We start from the raw sequence: 20,393 nt of genomic DNA on the forward strand, positions 1-20,393 counted from the left end.
ACATTTATTTTTGCTATTACCATGAGCAGGACTTTTCTTTACCATATTGGAATATTCTGTCTCTTAAGTAATGCTTTTCACTGAATGCATATGGCATTATGATGTGCACAAGAGGTTGCCAGCACTGGCCAACGGTTGCCAGCACTGGCCAAACATGAAATTAATTAATAAACCGTTTCAAGGGAGGAGGAACAAAAGAGATCATGGAGAGGAAGCTTGGGGGCGTGGACGACCGCGCTCTAAGATGTCCATACTGTAGCAGAGCTTCCAAACCTGCCTCCGGTCCCTGGAGGATTGCAGCGCTAGGAGCTGCCAAATCAGGCCAAAAACGCAGGCCAGTGGCATACAGGCAGGACTGGGAGTGAGTGCTGGCAACTAGTGGGGAGGCAGTAAGAGCCTGTCAAACATAAGAGCCCTGAACAGCAAGAACCAGCAACAAGATGGCAGCCATCTACTGAGCAAAGTGGTGGCTGTGATGCCAGTGTCCCGCCCCCGCCCAGGGGAGGCCTGCTTCTCGTCCCCAGAGGACAGCATTGTGGGAAGCCACTGGGACCGGCCTGGAGCATGGCCCTGAAGTAACAGAGGAGGGCCAAAGCAGGGCATGCACTATGGCCCACACAGACAGGGGAATTCCCCTTCCCTACCCAAGTGGGGAGAGCGTGCCACAAAATGCATGTGTTGAGCAGCAAGGTGGCCGTGACACAAATGCATCGACCCCACCTGGCAAGAAAAAAAAAAAGTAGAGCTGCAGGAGGAACGGGGCCCAAGCGAGGGGGCTCCATCAGAGAGCGACTGCATGTCGGGGATGACGACAAGGACAGTGCCACTGCCCCACTCTGACAGAGAGAGAGAAGTGAGGAGCTGTTCTGCTCTCCAGAGGGTTTGCTACTCTTGTGGCCAGAAGCAGAGTGACTGCAGCAAACCTGAACAGGAAAAGCAGGCAGAGAGGAACTGACAGAGGTCTGAGCCCACTTGGTGTGGAAGCTGGTGGTGGACAGCCCCGCAGTCTGGTGGGTGCGGCCTCACGAGGAGAAGCCCTGAAGACCTGAGGTGCTGCTAGTGACACGAGAAGGGATGCAGCCGAGGTTGGAGGCGACGTCCTTCTCCACAGGTTGGGATGGCAGAGTGGCTGGTGCACCAACTGATGAGTTACTCGGCGGATAATCCTTGACCCAGAGGTGAGCGAGAAAATGGGGACTGAGAGCAAACGGGCCCTACTACAGTGGCTGAGTACGGACCTTGACAATAATCCTGAAGTGATATGGACTGCACCAAGGCAGCTAGGGACACCCTTGGTGGGAGACAGGTGGACTGCATGAAACCGTACAAGCTACGGCCAACATGTGAAGCAGGGAGACCTGCTGCTAGTGCAGTCTGGCTCTTCAGCCCTGCAGTACAAACTAAAGCTCATCCTTAATGCAGTGAACGCCTCTCAAGAGGTACCAGAAACTAAGATAGACAACGTCTCTGTGGACTTGGAGATTCTCCAAGACGATCACGTAAACTGGTGGACAAAGTGAAGGGAGCTGAGGCAGCCACAGGAGACTTGCGCCCAAACGTGGAGGGTGTGCTGGACAGAGTCTCCGAATTGACCAGGAAAGTGGAGACCCTGGACAGAAAGAGCAGAAGATGCAGAGGGCCTTGCAATTTGCTGCTTTAATCGAAATGTATACTGAATGCTTGCTTTGATGTCACTTCTGTACTTACTGTATGCTGAGCAATATTTCAATAAAAAGTGTTTTTAAAAAGAGCGCGAGAAGATGCAGAGGGCCGCAGCTGGCACATCAAGATAGAGGCCTACCTGAGAAGCTGGAGAGGACCGATATGGTTACCTTCTTGGATGACTAGCTGTCCGAGTGGTTGACCCCTTGGACAGTCGCCGTTTTTTGCCGTGGAAAGAAAACACAGAGTTCCCATGAGCATGTCTATGCCTATTGGCAGCCTGCCAGTTGCACTACAGAGATAGATTCAGTTTTCCCATGTGCCCAGGAGGCTAAACAATTCAGCCTCGAAAATGCCTATGTAGCCATCTTCCCAGACAACAAGCTGGGGGTTCAGCAACAAAGGTCCTCCTTCCTAGGGGAAAAAAGGGAGCTCTGTGAGGGTTGGAATACTCTATGCACTCCTCTTCCCAGTGAGCCTCAAAGTCCTTGTAAACAACCTCGCCCTGTTTTTCAACAGTACAACTGAAGCATGGGACTGGCTTGAGCAGTACAAAGTGGGGCGGGATCATGCAGAACACCCAGGATCCCCGAGATTTAAGAAACATCGGATAAGACGGCACTCGGACATTCAAGAGGAATGACCAGCCAAAACCAAGGCGGACAGGAGAGAGCAGCAACGATTGACTTGGCGGACTCCTTTGGGGCCTTGCCGGGACAGAGCTCGAAGACATGCCACACTGACACATCCCCATGCAGTGCAAACTCTGACACACCACAGGGCCTTTGGTGAGACTGCACACAACTCCTGGGATGGCGGAGGACAACGCACTACAAAATTGAACTGCACTGAACGTTACACTGATACCACGCAACAGTGAACTGAATGACCAGCTGCAACATACCAGACGGCCCAGTGATCGCCACTACACGGAATTCTTCTTCCGGAGATGGGACCAATCGGAGGCAGAAGCGGCATTATTTGCAGAGATGGAGGCAACCACCACTCTCAACTACCCCTTTCTCCTCATAAAGGAATCAGTGTTTGCTATGAACGGTTGTTTGAAACTAAATATTTTGGACAGACTGTCGTTGCCACTCTGACCTGAGAAGGGGGGATTCAGAATGGTTATGTTTTCACCCAGTTTTGGCAGTTACTTTAGTATATTGCTACTGGTGTAGATGGTAGGATACAAATGCTTAAACATACTGCAAATCTACTATGATTTTAATTTCCTAAATGATCAACTAGGCACTAGTATTTGTCCTTACTCCGTTATACAGATAATGCATCCTCTAGTGACATAAAATCTGTGAATCAATTATATTTACCTGTTATTGCTTCTGAATCTAAATCCTGTTTCAGTCCCAAAAAATCATGGCAAATGATATTATTGTGGAAAGGGTTGACAAATTCAATTAGATTGCCAAATGAGAAGCCACGGGTCCCTTATTAGACATTGTGCCATCTCTTTCAGTAACTAGATGTGCTCAGTATGATGGGCGCTCTTATTTAATGCATCAGATATGCAGTGCTCCTGACTTCAATGCTACCATCCAGGCAGATATTCTATAAGTATTTAATGCTCTCTGTGTTTTACTGTAATCTGTATGAAACTGCAAGTAGTGGTTTCTACAAGTTTTTGAATCAGGCATGGCCTGAACAGCAAAGATGGCAGCAGCAAATCTTTAGTCTACACCAGCCATCCCAGCTTAATACATCTGAATCCAGAGGCAAGCTGCAGGAGTGACCCTGACGGGGGTGAAAGCATTGAGACAGGACACACTTGTTTATAGCAGCTCATGAGCTGAGAATGTTGTGGCTGGTCGCCTGTCCCAAGGCATGGCCTGCAAGGGGACTGTTGGGTCACAAAAGATGGCCAGAAAATGCATGCCGTGAAAGAATATATGCTCTTCTTCAAGCTCGGGTAATGGTCATATTTGCTGGAAAGACAATTTTTTAGACAGCCCAGAAAGTGTGTGGCAGTGGATCAAGGAGGAGAAAAGACAAAGCGTGCGCTCGGCAGACAGCAGGTGTCCTGGTCGCGGCTGCCGCACAGGAGCCAGAGAAACAAGAGATGCCACCATTCGGCAGAGGAAGCGATTAGCAATCTAGAATGCCAAAGGTTCTCCCCTGAGACCACAGACTAGGCAGTGGCGGGGCCAAACAGCCACCCCACAGCCCTTCCGTCTGACCCTGCAGTAAAATCATACTTGCAGTCTGCTGACACATACCTTTTCTTCTATCCGGGAAGGGTGGGATATGCCCGAACCAACAGATCGACTCTTTAGTTGTTAATGGGTTGCTTTTAAGGGGTCAATGCAAGGGAGTAGGAAAGGGTTTAGACTTCAAATGCCCATTAGGCAATTGTCGCTACCATTCTCCAGAATAATCACATTATGTTTCCGAAGTATTGGAAGAGGGGGTTTATACACACAGCTTCAGGGTACTTTCACCCCTCAGAAACAATTTGTGTAGTCCATCAACCACGGCATGGCATCCTATCAACACTCAATTAGAGAGGGACACCCCCATGATGACTTAAGGGCCCTTAATAGGTTGACGACTTTGGCCACACCCCGATCCATTTAACTCGCCTGGCCACCTTTCTAGACAATATGGCAATGACAGATGCTAGGCTTCTCCATCACCCTAACACACAGGGCTTCACATTACTCAGGCACTTATAGAGTGTTGTTCTGTCACAACTACTTTGTCCTCCCCACTGGAGGCCCCGCAGATAATAAGCACAAGAATACTAGGCAGAGGCCTGTCTGACCACCACCTAGTTGAGCTTATAGTGCGGCTAGGCCCACGACAGACGGGCACAGGATGGAGACTCAATGCATGGCTACTCAAAGACCCACAAGCAAGAGAGCATCTCTGGGGTGAAACAGATCAATATATATTGCACAACAAAGGAAAAGTCGTGTCACAGGTGACACTGGCTTTAGGCTAGGTGGGGCCACGTAACAATATCCAACAGGTACATAACGTTCTGATGGGCAGGATACTGAGGGATTAAGCACTACTCTTAGTCGACTTTAGTAAGGCCTTTGTCTCGGTGGAGTGACCCTACCTTTTCACTCATCTCACTAAAATGAACTTTGGACAGAAATTCATAGTTCAGTCAAACTCCTCTACACTGACCTTGTGGTCCGAGTGGGGCATCAATGTCCCGGGCATTCCCCATATGCCAGGGCACAGAACAGGGGTGCCTCCCCCTTCCCCACTACTCTTCGCTCTGGCAGTTGCGCCTCTGGAGAAGTGGGTATGGGTGGACGCACAATTGTGTGGCTTCAGGTGGCCCCCAGGAACATTGGATGAGATTGCTTTATATGCAGATGACATGCTAATCTTCCTGCCAGATTCACCCGTCGGGCACATGAGCCTTTGGGAACCTACAGTTGTTTTTGGGAGAGTACGATGTATCACACATGACCATTACTAAATCTACCTTATACCGAGTAGGGAGCAGGACTCACTCGCTGTCTTGGGCTACAGACCTCAGGGTACATAGATAATTTCCAATACCTGGGAGTATATATCACCGAGAATAGCTATTGAGCCTGGAAGAGAACTTACAGCCACAGACTGCAGGCAGATTTAGACTTCTGGTCCATGCTTCCACTCTCACTTATAGGCAGGAGGGCAATCTCCAAAATGGTCGGGCTCCCCAAACTACCGTATCAGCTGGTAAACTACACGTAACCTATACCTAAGACTTTCTTTATGCGTCTAAACAAGGCCTTGTGGTGCTTCCTCTGGAACTGTCGGCTGCCCAGAATTGCACTGACTAAATACCGTTAGTCAACCTTTGACGATCCCCTCTCATACTACAGAGCTGCACACTTAGTGGTACTTAATGAGTGAAGGATGCGAGGAGGTGATCCAGTCTACGATTAGGAGAAATGGACAATGCAGGGGACCCTGATTTCACTCTACCTGTTAAAGCCCCCTCCCTCCAACGATTTCCTTGGCGAATCGGGTAGTCTGCCAAATTTGGAGCAATACTCTGCGCAAGCAGGGCTGGAGCAGGAGCCTTACCGGAGAAACCCTACTGTGGATCAGATGCTGGCTCCCACAGGAGTAATCTCTGGAAGGTTTCAGAGAGTACACCATAATTGGAATCAACACCCTGGAAGACATCATGACAGGGACAACTATTAAATCCTTCAAGCAGAATATAAGTTACACAGAACTCAATTCTACCGCTACCTGCAAATCAGATTTGGTCTTTAGCCCTATACCTCCAACCTGAAGGAGCTCCTTGAGTTCAATCCCTTAGAGGACCAGGTACTAATTAACCACCCTCGATCCAACCCAAACTGTCTCCAATTTACAAATCATTGATCTGACCCACCCGCAGACTCTTTTCCAGACCTGCAGGCCACCTGGGTGAGAGATATCAAACGATTAGATAATGACAATTAGATAATGACGATTGGCGAGAGGCTCTAAGATCTCCCAGAGACATGACCATGTCTGCGCAATTCAACCTCATACAATCAAGTACCTACATAGATCTTGACTCACACACTACAAACTGTAGCGAATGGGTGCAATCGTCACAATGTTGTGCCTGTGCTGCACAACCCGGCAAGGAAACTTTCTGCCTTCAGGATGGGAGTTTTGGCCTGTCTGGGCAAAGTTCTAGGGTGGCTGTTAGTCGCTGACCCTACACACACTGCTACACAACTCAGATGACATGACAGCAATAGGTACAAAAGGGCCATACTATAGATAGGACTGGTAGTGGCGAAGACAGACATCACCAGACATGAATTCAGCAGATGCCCCATCATTAGAGGAATAGAAGACGGGCCTGGACAGGTTCATGACACTGGAAAAGCTAGTCTATGCAGCTAGAGAATGCTCTCCAAAACATGGGAGGGTCTGTGGGAGTTGGGCACCCCATCTTGGGATCATACTCTAGTCCCCAACGACCTTACCCACTTACAAGACACATAATTGCAGGCTTTCAGAATGAGATGACACTGCCGGGAAAGTGGGCCTGAGGCAATGGAGGGAGTCAGATGGTAATCTACGTGGGAGGGAAAGGTGGCAGTGATAACATCAAGCGAATGCGATTTACTGTACTATCCTGTGATTTGCTGAGGGAGGTGCCATTTGGAACGAATATGGACAAAGAACTGTATTACTTTTCATTTCCTTGAAAAACACATTGTTTGAGTGAACAGGATTGAAATGGTTCGATATGTTATAAAATAACTGGAATGCTGGACTTGTTCATATGGTTAAGTCAACCTTTTTCTGCTCTGTCACTAATGAAAATGCAGATTTTTCAAAAGCTTATAACGAATGTGAACAATAGGTTAAGTGATATAACTGAAGGATAACTGAAATGTTCTACAGTTGAACTTTTATTACAATATCTGGGTACTTTCCACTTTGATCACTAAAATGCATACATTAAATATTACTACAGGATACACAGGAAGTGTAGGAAACTGGAAAATAGTGTTCCAGTTGACCCCCCACACACTTTTTGCCCCATTTTTGACTACTAGATGCTGGTTTTCAACTCCAACAGTGCGCGAAAGCCTGCTAAGAAAACCACAGTGCCAGTGACCTTTCCCCTAAAAACAAGTTGACGTCTAACTATAACCCAATTGGTGCACAAGTTATTTACTTTTGTAACAACATATCTGTAAGAGACATTAGTTAGTGATAGGTTCCTAACCTTCAAGTATTCCCAGGCGTCACACGGGATCCGGAAAATTTTCGTCAGCAGTACTCCTGTGCGTCGGTAGGCATCGTCGTACGGCTCCGCGTATGTCGTTGGCGTTGTAGTCGCCGAGATTAAACTGCTAGAGCTACTTAGACGCCCCCAGGCACGCTGACGTCAATTCTGTACACGACTTTCCGCGCCAGGAACGCAGAGCCATGCAAGATACTGACCACTGGTGCATTGAAACTAGGGCCCTGAAAGGGATAACCTTAACCCTAGAAATCAGTTCGCAGAACGGGGAGGAAGGGTGGGGCGGTAAGGAATCTATCACTAACTAATGTCTCCTACAGATATATCGTTACACAAGTAAGTAACTTGTGCATCTGAAAGAGACACGTTAGTGATAGATTTCTTACATTAGAATAGATTCCCCAGCAATACCAACCCTGGTGGTGGGTCTGCAAACCAAGATCACACCAGAAAGTCACGGAGAACAGAACAGCCAAATAAGCTGTCTCTCCAGACTTGGCTGTCAAGGCAATAATGCTTGGTGAAAGTGTGCAACGAGGCCCACTTGGCTGCCTCACAGATGTCTTGCAGGGGGACACCACGTCCCAATGCAGTAGTAGATGCTGTCGCCCTAGTAGAATGGGCGCACAACCCGACCGGAGGTTCCTTTTTAGCCAGATACACAAGACGACCAAGTGGGAGATAGTCCTCCTGTGTACAGCCCGGCCTTTCTTGGCGCCCACGTAGCCAACAAAGAGCTAGTCATCCAGCTGGAACTGTTGAGTGTGATTCAGGTCAAATGAGAGCGCACGTTTTGGGTCCAGACGGCGGAGCGAGCCTCTCTTCCTCTCTGGAAGGGTGCGGAGGCGGAAAGAAAGTGGGCATGGTGTTAGTATGCCCAATGTGGAAGGCAGTGACAACCTTTGGCAAGAAGGAAGGACAAGTGCGAAGCACAACCTTGTCCGGATGAACCAACATAAAAGGAGGCTTACAGGAAAGAGCCTGGAGCTCACTCACGCACCTAGCAGAGGTGATGGCATCCAGGAAAGCAGTCTTCAAAGTTAACAAATGAAGAGGACAGTTGTGAAGTGGCTCAAAAGGAGCACACATCAGAAAAGTGAGAACAAGATTCAAGTCCCACTGCGGCATCACAAACGGAATAGGAGGGAAGAAATGCGTTACTTACCTGTAACTGCAGTTATCCAGTATTGGTATCTTTCATAGATTCACATGCCTGAATCATTCCCCGTCGTCGGGGTGGGAGTCACCGGTATATAAAAACAGTAATGTCATAAAGACATATACATACTAATAGGCCAGAGGCCTCACATTAGTAACCTATCCAAGTCCTTTTGTAAAAAGGACCAAACTTTGGCCAGGAGCCAATCAGCTACTACCACCTTATAGAACCTTCCTGGAAGGAGCCCTAGTCCCTCAGATTTTCGTAAGCACAGTGCTAAGTAGTACCTACTGAGAGAACTAAGGTGAGCCCTTCCAGGGGAGGTGGGTGGGTTGCATGTGAATCTATGAAAGATACCAATACTGGATAACTGCAGTTACAGGTAAGTAACGCATTTCTTATCCAGGATTATGGGTATCTTACAAAGATTCACATGCCTGAATCAGTGTAGCAAGCAATAGGCAGCAAATTTCGCATAATATAGCATGCAAGACACTTGATAACAACTTATCAATAGTGCAAAGCAATAAACTGCAAACAGAAGCAGGATAAGAAATGTGCAATTAGGTAATAGGAAAGGTGGGATGAAAGGAAGAAGGCTCACCTCTAATGAAATAGATGACGGAGCACCGCCTGACCCACTGCAGCATCCTTCATAAGTTCTGAATCCAAGCAGTAGTGCTTGGTGAACGTATGTGGTGTCTTCCATGTGGCCGCTCTGGAAATGTCGACAATGGGCACCCCAGAAAAGAGCGCCATGGAGGTGGAAACCGCTCTAGTGGAATGAGCCCGAACCTTGGAGGGCAGAGGATGTCCCGCCTGCTGATGGCAGAAGGCAATGACCGCAGAGATCCATCTTGAAATGCTCTGCTTTGACAGTGGTAGGCCCTTCCTGGGCCTGCTGAAGGCAATAAACAATTGGTTGGACTAGCGAAATTGTTCCGTTCTATGAATGTAGAATTTTAGACATCTTTTCAGATCTAAGGAATGTAGAGATCTCTCCGCTGCTGAAGATGGATTCGGGAAGAAGGATCTCAGGACAATAGGTGCGTTTAGATGAAAAGTAGACGGAACCTTTGGTATGAATTTGGGGTTAGTTCGTAGAATGACCCTGTCCTGTTTGAACTGAAGAAACGGGTCTTGAATGGAGAACGCCTGCAGTTCACTCACTCTTCTTGCCGACGTGAGAGCCAGCAAAAGAGCTGTCTTCCATGACAAGTATTTGAGATCTGCTTTATGCATTGGCTCAATGGGGTGTTTCATCAATTGAGCCAAGACCACGTTGAGTTGCCATGTAGGTGGTAAAGGTTTTATTGGAGGATAAGTCCTGAATAAGTCTTTCAGAAACTGCTTGACCAGTCTACTGGACCATAGGGAAATTCCAGACGAAGAGCGCCTGAACCTAGATATGGCTGCCAGGTGGACTTTGATTGAGGCATGGGCCAATCCCGAGTTGGCCAGGTGAAGCAGGTAAGGCAAAAGTTGAGCCGGAGATGACGAGAATGGGTGCAGGTTGTTAGCTTTACACCACAAACAGAATCTTTTCCACTTAAGGGAATACGTTTTGATGGTACTGTCAGCCCGGGCCCGGGCTAAGACAACTCTGCAGTCCTGAGGAATATCTAGGTCCTGGAACTCTCTGAACTCAGGAGCCAAGCTGATAATCTGAGAGATGTCGGATCTGGATGTTGGACTTGCCCCTGGTTCATAGTGAGGAGATGCGGGTAAGGCCTGAATGGAATCGGAGGCTCCAGTGACAGAATGTGTAGTTCTGTAAACCAGTGTTGGCGCGGCCATGCTGGGGCTATCAGGATCAGGGTGCAACGCTCCGCTTTCAGTTTCCGGATGACCCTGGGGGATCAGGGGAAATGGAGGAAAAGCGTAAGCAAAGACGTTGCACCATGCCATCGAAAATGCATCCCAGAGAGATCCTTTCTGGGGATGCCAACTTGCATAATGTTGGCATTTTGCGTTGATCTTTGTCGCAAATAGATCCAGTTGAGGCCTGCCCCATCGGGAGAACACTGTGTCGAGAGCATGTTGGTCGAGCTCCCACTCGTGACAAATGGAGCGTTGCCTGCTTAGTGAGTCCGCCAGGGTGTTGTCCGCTCCTGGGACATACTCTGCTCTCAGCGAAATGTTGTGTTGGAGTAGCCACTCCCAAATTCGCTGTGATTCTTGAGATAATGTCATGGATCGAGTTCCCCCTTGCTTGTTTAAATAGTGCATTGTGGTGGTGTTGTCCGTCCTCACAAGCACTAGGGAGTTCCAGATCCAAGGCAGGAATGCTCGAAGTGCCAGGTATACTGCCCTCAGCTCGAGCAGGTTGATGTGGAGCTGTTTTTCTACCAGCGACCACTGACCATGAATTTGAAGTTCCTGCAGGAACGCACCCCATCCTTCCAATGATGCATCCGTTGTTATCACGTGTGGGGAGATTGGAAGTAAGAATGGAAGGCCCTGGTTTAGGTTTTTAGGTTGAAGCCACCAGTGCAGGGCCTTCACCATGAACGGAGAGATCCTGATCAGATCGTCGAAGGATCCCATACACTGGATCCACTGAGAGGATAATGCCTCCTGTAAGGGACGCATACGGAGTCGGCAGTGTGGTATTAGGAGGATATTGGAGGACATCATTCTTAGTAACGACTTGAAAAGTCGCACCTTGATGGTCTTGACCTGAATGAGGGCTGCAAGAGACCTCAGTTTGACCCGACGCTCTTCTGACGGGAAGGCCTTCTCCTGATACGTGTCCAGAGTTGCTCCCAGGAAAGTGAGGCGTTGAGAGGGCTGCAATACTGACTTTTCCTGGTTGAGCGTAAGCCCCAGGCTCTCGAAGAGCTGAAGAAAAGCGTTGAAAGATCCTCTTACGCCTTCTAGAGTAGGAGACTTGATGAGCCAATCGTCCAGGTAAGGGAATACCTGGTGATGGAGCTGTCGAAGGTACGCTGCCACTGGAGACAGGCATTTTGTAAAGATGCGTGGCGCCGACTTTAGGCCAAATGGTAACACTCTGAATTGGTAGTGTCTGCCCGCCACTACAAACCTTAGGTATTGGCGGTGACTTTTGTGGATGAGTATGTGAAAATAGGCGTCCTGGAGCTCTAAGGACACCATGAAGTCTTTGGAATTGAGTAGTTGTAACACCTCCTGAATGGATACCATACGGAACGATTGTTTTTTGAGGTATCCGTTGAGGTTTCTTAGATCCAATATAGGTCTCCATTTCTTCTCCTTTTTCCGTATTAGGAAGAATCAGGAATAGAATCCTTTCCCCCTCTGACCTCTGGGAACTCTTTCTACGGCTCTTTTCTGGAGCATTAGTGAAAGTTCCGCTTGAAGGAGATGCAGATTCTTGTGCTGCATAGGACCTGGGGGGTTCGAAGGAGGAGTTTCCACGAACTCCAAAGTATGGCAAAAACTAACAAGTTGCAGGACCCAACGATCTGTCGTTATTTTTTGCCAATTGTGTAGGAAGTGGGAAATCTTTCCTCCAACTACGTAATGTGGAGAAGAAGTGGAGGCCTGTAGGTGAAAGAAGTCATTGTCTTCTGGTATCCTTCTTACCTCCCCTCCCTCGAAAGGAAGACTTATTGTACGAGGACTGGCCTTGTTGCTGCCTCTGTTGGTATTGAGGCTTGTATTGCTGGGACGAGCCGTAGGAGGATTTGTATCCCTGATCGCCACCTCGTCTGCTGCCCTCTTCCTCTGGAGCCCCGAAAGAAAGTATTTCTGAACTGGAGGGTACCCAATGCTTTTGCGGTCTCCGTATCTTTCTTGATACCCTGTAGCATTTCATCAATATGCTCCCCAAAGAGCAGGTCTCCGTTAAACGGCATGTCCAGTATTTTGGACTGTACCTCAGGCCGGAAGGAGGTAGACTTAAGCCATCCTTGGCGTCTAAAGACCGCTGCCCCCGCTAGCTGCCGAAATCCTGTTGAGGCGATATCCATCGCCACGTCAATCAGTTCCGAGGCGGACCGCTCTCCCTCAAGGAGGATCTTCTTTACCTCTTCTTTCTGCTCTTCTGGCAGTGTGCCTAGATATGGGGCAACATCCGCCCTCATCTGGCGATTGTAACACCCTAGAAGCGCTAGCGAGTTTGCCGCCCTGACCGTAAGGGCCGACATCGACGAGAATCTCTTCCCGATGTTATCCAGTTTACGGCCCTCCTTGTCCGGAGGCGCCGTCAGCGTAGCAGCTGGGTTGTTGGATTTCCGCTGCGCGACTTGGGTGTTAACGGAGTCCGGTTTGGTATGGCCTGTTAGGCATGCCAGAGCTGAATCTGGGGCCTTATACTTTTTATCAAGCCTGATCGGCACTGGTTGCAAAGATGAGGGTTTTTTCATTATCTTTATCCCTTGGTCCTTGATGTAATCGATAATAGGGATTGACCGAACCGCCTTCTTGAACGGCTCTTTGAAGTCATATAGGAAGCAATCCTGAGGCTGCGTGGTCATCTCTATTTTGAACCTCGCTGCTGCTCTCTCCACAATATTATGAAATCCCCCGATATCTTCTGGGGGTGAATCCGCCTGAGCCTGGTCTGGGGAAGCCGGACGTTCAATGACATATTCGTCCCACTCGTCATCCTGAATTTCACCTTCCTCCTGTTTACCTTCTTCGTCTTCTCCTACTGCTTCCTCCTTCTCTTCATCAGAAGACGGTAGAGGGGGCAAAGTCACAGGGTCCTGGCGAATGACCAGTGGTGGCGGTCTAGGGCTTAGAAGAGGAGCTGGTGTCACAAGAGTTTGAGGCACCACTGAAGGAGGCGGAGTAGGCGGAAATCGCTGCTTGTAGTCCGTTATGAGGAATTGAAGGTCTGTGACTATTGAGGCCGGAAGGCACACCATAGGCTGCGGAGGCGGCTGATATTCCTCCTGGCATGGCACTTCTGCCTGACCAAGGTCTTCATAGTCCGAAATCTCTTGGACCTTTACATTGAGTTGTGAAGGACTTGTTGCAGTGTGGAACAAGGCCCCATCATCAGAATCCTCAGTCTCCAGAAAGTGGACCAGCAGCAGTGGCTGGACCTTGCTAGGAGATGTAGTTTCTGGCGTCAGCGTACGGGTTGACATCTTGAAGTGTGTATAAATACACTTCAGCTTAGGAGATTCCTCCGTCGACGGGCCCGTCGAAGGGGTGGTCATCAGCGGTGGGATGCTGTCAGCTACAGCAGACATCTCTGTAGTCTTCGTCGACGACGGTAGCGTCGTCGACGATGGCTTCTTCGTCGACGGCTTAGTCGACGCTGGTGCTGCCGTCGACGCTGGAGTCGACGTCGACGGCTTAGTCGATGGCTTAGTCGACGATGACATCATCGACGAGTTCATCGTCGACGTCGATGGGCCCTTCATCGACGTCGATGGGATCTTCGTCGACGACGATGGGACCTTCGTCGACGACAATGATTTTGACTTCATCGACGCTGAAACTATCGTCGACGGAAGCGTCGTTGACGCTTTTTTGACAGGAATTATTGAGGAAATCGACCTACCCATCGACGACGAAGCTGAGGTAGTTGTCGACAAGGTGGTGAAGGTTGAAGCTGTCGTCGTAGAGATGGTTACTGTCGATGCTGTCACAGACAAGGCAGAAGACACCAGCACAGGCTTCTTAAAGGTGGTTTCCTGAAGAGAAGTCTTAACTGTCATTGCCCTTGGAGGACCCTCTGAAGACTTTGGCGTCTTCTTTTGAGGTGGCACATCAGACGGACCTGGAGATGTCTGTCTTGGCCTTTTGGCTGAGGAGTGTGAGCTCCTGAAGGAACACTCGCTCTCACCTGAGGAGACTGTTTGATCCTTGTCCTTTAGTCTCTGAAGCCACAGGAGCAGGCGACCTTCTCTGTCTTTTAAAGTCTTGACAGAGAAAGTGCGGCAGACCTTACAATCCTTGGCAGAATGTTCAGGATAGAGACAGTAGAGGAAGTCTTCATGTTTGTCATCCACGTGCAGTCTCAGCTTACTACACGGGGCACAGCGTCTAAAGAGCCCTTTTTTAGGAGTGGTAGACATAGCTGCTCTAGCACTCCTTCACAAGAATAATCTTGAAGAGAAAAATATGGAAATAATCCAAAATACCAGAAAACTGAGCAGAGCTCAGTGGAGACTCCCTTAGCACGACGTGCGGTAGAAAATCTGAGGGACTAGGGCTCCTTCCAGGAAGGTTCTAGAGGGTGGTAGTAGCTGATTGGCTCCTGGCCAAAGTTTGGTCCTTTTTACAAAAGGACTTGGATAGGTTACTAATGTGAGGCCTCTGGCCTATTAGTATGTATATGTCTTTGTGACATTACTGTTTTTATATACCGGTGACTCCCACCCCGACGACGGGGAATGATTCAGGCATGTGAATCTATGAAAGATACTTATAATACTGGATAAAAGGTGAGTAATGCCTTTGAGAAATCTATTCACAACAGGGGACTTGAAAAGAGGACGGATCAGGGAGCCTGAGAAAGGCCTAAATCACAGAAAGATAGCCCTTGACTGTGCCCAGAGTAGAGCCCTGCTGGGCCAGAGAAAGAAGGAACACAGGGACTTCTGAAAGAGGGGCAGAAAGGGGATCCACAGCCTTTGCTGTGCACCATGCCACACATTTGTTCCACCTGCAGGAGTATACCGATTTAGTGGAGGGACGCCTGGCTGCCAGAATGATAGCATAGACTTCAGGAGGCAAGTCAAAGTCAAAAAGAGCTTCATACGATTTCAAGTAGTAAAATCATAAAAGCATACATGCAGGAAAAAGAGTTCATCATCAAAATCACATTAAAAGACAACTATATATGACGATCCAATTGATTATGTTGACAGGTTCGTAAAAGAGAATATAAACATATAATGCTTCCTTTACATTTTTTCGAATAGGCTCTTCCCCGGATTCACTGATTAGTAGCTAAGGAGGCAAGTGAAAAGGAATCAATCTCATTCTCCACGCATGTAGGTGGTGGCTGGACAGGTTCGGGTGGAGGACTGTCCCCTGCTGCTGCGACAGAAGATCCTCCCGAAGAGTCAGTCGGATCAGGGGATCCATGCTAATACGGAGTAGCTCGGGATACCAAACTCTTCGAGCCCAGTCCGAGGCCACAAGAATGACTTGGGCCCGGTCGCGCCTGATCTTCTTCAGCACTCTGGGTAGAAGTGGTATAGGCGGAATGGCATACAATAGACCGCAGCTCCACTCGTGACAAAAAGCGTCGCCAAGCGAGTGCCGCCTTGGAAATTCCAACACGCAGAAGTGATTACATTGCGCGTTCTCTACAGTGGCGAATAGATGTAACCAAGGCTCTCCCCACTGTTGAAAGAGACCTTGCGCCACCTCCGAGTGAAGACGCCATTCGTGATCCATCAGGCACCTGCGGCTGAGTTTGTCCGACCTGGCGTTCAAAAGAACCTGCCAGGTGTTAAACCGTCAAGGAAATGACTTGACGTTCCAGCCATGTCCAGAGGCGCAGAGCCTCCTGACATAGGGGTCCACGACCCCACCACACCTAGTTTGTTGCAATACCACATGGCTGTGTGTTGTCTGTGAACACCTGCACCACCAATCCCTTGACAGAGGGAAGGAATGCTTTCAGTGCAAGAAGGATCGCCCAAAGCTCCAGAAGGTTGATATGGAGCCGGGACTCCACCGGCCTCTGATCTCCGCCTTTCCCATGTGGCCACCCATCCCAGGAGGGGCGCATCCGTCACCACTGTGTGCTCCGGCTGGGGAAGGGAGAGGGCTCTGCCGCTGACCCAATGCTGATTTGTGAGCCACCACTGCAATTGTTGTGCAGTGCCCTCCGAGATCTGGAAGTAGTCGGACAGGTTGTCCTGATGCTGCACCCACTGGAACTTCAGATCCCACTACAGAGCCCACATAGGCCATTTGGCATGGTTGGTTAGCAGGATGCAGGAAGCCATGAGGCCCAGCAGCCTCAAGGTCGCCCTGAACGAAACCCAGGACAAGGGCTGAAAGATGGGAATCATAGCCCGAAGGTCCCAGACTCGCTATTCGGGAGGATAAACCCAAAACTGTGCATTGTCCAGAACCGATCTGATAAAGAGGAGGTTCTGAGAGGGAATCAGGTGCGACTTCGGCACGTTGATGGAGAACCCCAGCAAATGCAGGTCGGCCGTAGTCTGGAGGTGGGATATGACTGTTTAGGGCGAGCCCGCCTTCAACAACCAGTCATCCAGACAGGGGAAGACTGAAACCCCTGATCTGCGCAGATGAGCTGCAACCACCACCATCACTTTGGTGAACACCCGAGGGGTGCTGGTAAGGGCAAAGGGGAACACGGTGAACTGAAAATGCTCCTGCCCTAGCATGAATCGCAGAAAACGCCGGTGAGCCGGCACGACGGGGATATGAAAGTATGCGTTCTGCGGGTCCAACGCTACTATCCAGTCTTGCGGGTCGAGGGCAGACACGACCTGATCAAGTGTGAGCATCTTGAACTTCTCCTTCCGGAGGAAGCGAATGACGTTACGAAGGTCTAAGATGGGACGCAGACCTTTGTCCTTCTTTGGCACCAAGAAGTAGTGGGAATAACAACCACGACCTACTTCTGGCGTTGGAACATGCTCAATGGCCCCCTTGGCCAAAATGGACGTAACTTCCTGCTGGAGAAGTGCCAAGTGATCCCCCGACATGCGGTGATACTATGGCAACACGTACGTGCTTGGGCGCCCCTTCCTTGACCACGAAAGGAGCCAGAAGCAGAAGGAGTGCGTTTGGCCGAAAGGCCCAAGGACTTGGCTGTAGCCACCGAGTCCTTAAAACACTCCATTGCGCAATCAGCCTTATCGCCAAACAGGCGAGTGCCATCAAAGGGCATGTTCATTAATGTGTTCTGGACATCCCCAGAAAAGCCAGTCATTCTCAGCCAGGCGTGGCGGCGTAGCACCACTGTCATGAAAATCGCCCTGACCAGCGAGTCAGCAGTGTCAAGACCACAACGGATCGTGAACTTGGCTGGGTCTCTCCCCTCAGCAATAGCTTGAGAGAGTACTGTCCAAGCCTCCACCCGACACTGAGGCCGCACCTGCGCAACCGCATCTCACACAGAATGGGAATAACGGCCCAAGAGACATGAGGTGTTCACAGTCAAGTACTGGCGGAAGAAAAAATCATCCCAAACTGCTCCAGTTTCTTGGATTCCCTATCCGTAGGTGCAGAAAGGAACGTGCTCGGGGACACAGAGGCTTGTACAACCAAGCTCTCAGGGGTAGGGTGTTGGCAGAGGAAAACGGGGTCACCCGGGGTCGGGCGATGGCATCGGTTCACATTCTTATCCACAGGAGCCCCTGTGTTGGGCCTGGACCAGGTGCCCAAAAGAACATCTGAGTGCATCACTAAAGGGCAGCAGTGGCTCCGTAGAAGAAGACGCTGGCCGAAGCACCTCTGTCAGGAGGTTAGTCCTGACGGCCACGGTAGGGAGCTCGAGGTTGAGAGCCTCGGCTGCCCTAAGCAACACCATGGAATAGGAACCAGCCTCCTCCGTAGCCATGGTAGAAGGAGACAGTGAGCCAGGTTCCGGAGTATAATCCTGGTCACCTGCATCCCCCAGATCCTCATCACAGTACGGGTCTAACTCGCATTGTGCTGCGAGAGGGTCCTCAGACTCCTCCCAGTCTTCCCCGTCCTCCACATGCCGAACAGGTGGAACATAAGGAGGTGAGAGTAGAAAGAAATTCCCAATTGGCGTCGGAATCGGCGCCAATTGGGAATTTCGACACCCTTCCAGCGTTGGCTACACATCGGGGAGGAAGCCAGGGACGGCATCGGCCGGGACTGCGGCCGGTGGCGGCGACGTCGGTGGAGGTTGTACAGGGCCAACGGACTTGGACGGGGATCCATTCCTGAATCCATGGGGGTCTCTCGGTATCGAGACCGAAGGCGTCAACTACGTCGTGCCGGAGCTGGCAACGTCGAAGCATGAGGATCCCCAGTGGGGCCTGCGGGGCCTGAAGGCGCACCGGCAGGGCCGGACCGTCTGAAGACACATGCCATGGCTGACAGGAACTCCTGCAGCTGAGCCGGAGTCGCCGATGGACCCGGAAAGGGCGGGTAGGACATTGGCAACTGCGGAGGCTCCGCCGGAGCCGCGGGGGCAGAGCCACCCGCACACTCAGCCCAACAGGCGAGGGGAAGGCGAAGAGCGACAGCGCTTCTTCACTTTTGTGCTTCGCCTTGACGAACTCCAAGTGTGAAGACATGGAATGGTGGGTGATGGCTCCGCGGCCGATTCCTCTACCTCCCACGGGACCGGGACCTGGAACGGCGCTGAGCAGACTCCCGGGCCTCTACCCACTTTCAGAACCACTCCCGCAAAGTTTTCAGAGCCATGGCCCGGCAGTGGGGGTACAGCTCAGAGTTGTGGTCGCTCCCCAGGCAGTAGAGACACTCGCGGTGCGGGTCCGTCACCAACATCATGCGGGGGCAGGCTGCGCAAGGCTTAAAACCGGGCATTCCTATGCACCAGGGAGTGCAAGTACTCAAAAAACAGACAAAAGTCCCCAAAAACTCAGTCAGAAAATTACTGGGGGTGCTGGATCTGCGCTTGCTGGCGCAGAAAAAGAAAGAACTGACGTCAGCGCGCGAGGGCGTGTCCAAGTAGCTCCAGCGAAGTCATTTCGGCGACTACCACGTCAACGATGTACGCGGAGCCGTACGACGACGCCTAACCGCGCACGGGTACTGCTGACGAAAACTTTCCAGATCCAGTCTGACGCATGGGGATATTCTAAAGTAAGGAATCTATCACCAACGTGGCTCTTTCAGATATGGAATTTAGCACTCCCGTAAGACCCTAGTAAATAGTACCACTGGTACCTAGGGCATGGGCACTAAAGAGGGTCCCTCAGGGCCGCAGCATGTCTGATGCCACAATAAGGAACCCACACACAAATTGCATGCAGGCTGCCATTGCAGACTGCATGTCACTTCCGTGCACCAGCAGGCACCGACTACAGCTGCCTGGTCCAGCGTTCTGTTGATCCCTTGGCCTATCGAGAGAGCAGCATCCCAGCAAAAGGTCTTTGTGCTCCAGGAGGTCAGATCTCTCACCCCACCAAGTTTGGAAATGCAAGGAACCCTAGGAGCTGCCCTTCACCAATACCAGAGGTACCAGAGCCGTTTCTACAACCAAAGCTTGCTGCGTTTTCAACCCGGACACCGCCGACATTAATCTACCATCGAGGGACATCAGGATCCACGAGGCCAGCACAGAGAGTGGCCCTCCTGCCCAGTTTGTCCCCCTCCACCAGGTCCCCGACAGAGGGAGAGACTCTGGCAGCTCGACTCAGCCGGAAAAACCACCTATGCACCTGAGCCACACAGCCTAAGACTTAGGAAACCGACAGTGCCCAAGAGACTCTCCAGAATCGAGCCCCCATTGGGTTTTTCCGGACTGGTACCACAGTCCTCACTTGCAGCTTCTTTCTGCAGGTACCCTTCCCCATTGACTTTAACAGGTACCATTTGAGGCTACCATCACGCCCAGCACCACTGCTCCCGGACACCCTATGGCAGAAGAAATTAAACTGCTGGTGGTTTCTTGGCCCTTGGTCCCTACTTATGTTAAGTCCAGAGGATCATTCCTGTAAGTCAATTGTAAGTGAACCTATCTAGTGAATGTTTCTCCCTTAGGATAACATTACCGCGTTTGAGGTACATGCCTCAAATCTGACAGCCGTTATGGTCTACTGTTTCTACTGTAAAATTTGATAACGTCTAAAGTACTTACTCGATTATGAAGTTCTGGTGTCTAAAATTATATAAAAATCAATATTTTTCTAAATAGGTCTCGAGTTTCTTCTTGAGTGTGTGTCTCATTTATTGACTAGGTGTACAACAAATGCTTAACAC

General features: G+C 50.1%; 1 protein-coding gene across 2 annotated transcripts in view; it reads right to left on the reverse strand.

Annotated features, from left to right (window-relative positions):
- LOC144773229 (E3 SUMO-protein ligase RanBP2-like) overlaps positions 1-20,393 on the reverse strand; it is an 827,846-nt gene that overhangs the window by 399,608 nt on the left and 407,845 nt on the right. The window lies entirely within an intron of this gene.

The sequence above is a fragment of the Lissotriton helveticus genome, chromosome 8, assembly GCF_964261635.1.
Source record: "Lissotriton helveticus chromosome 8, aLisHel1.1, whole genome shotgun sequence".
Taxonomy (NCBI): domain Eukaryota; kingdom Metazoa; phylum Chordata; class Amphibia; order Caudata; family Salamandridae; genus Lissotriton; species Lissotriton helveticus.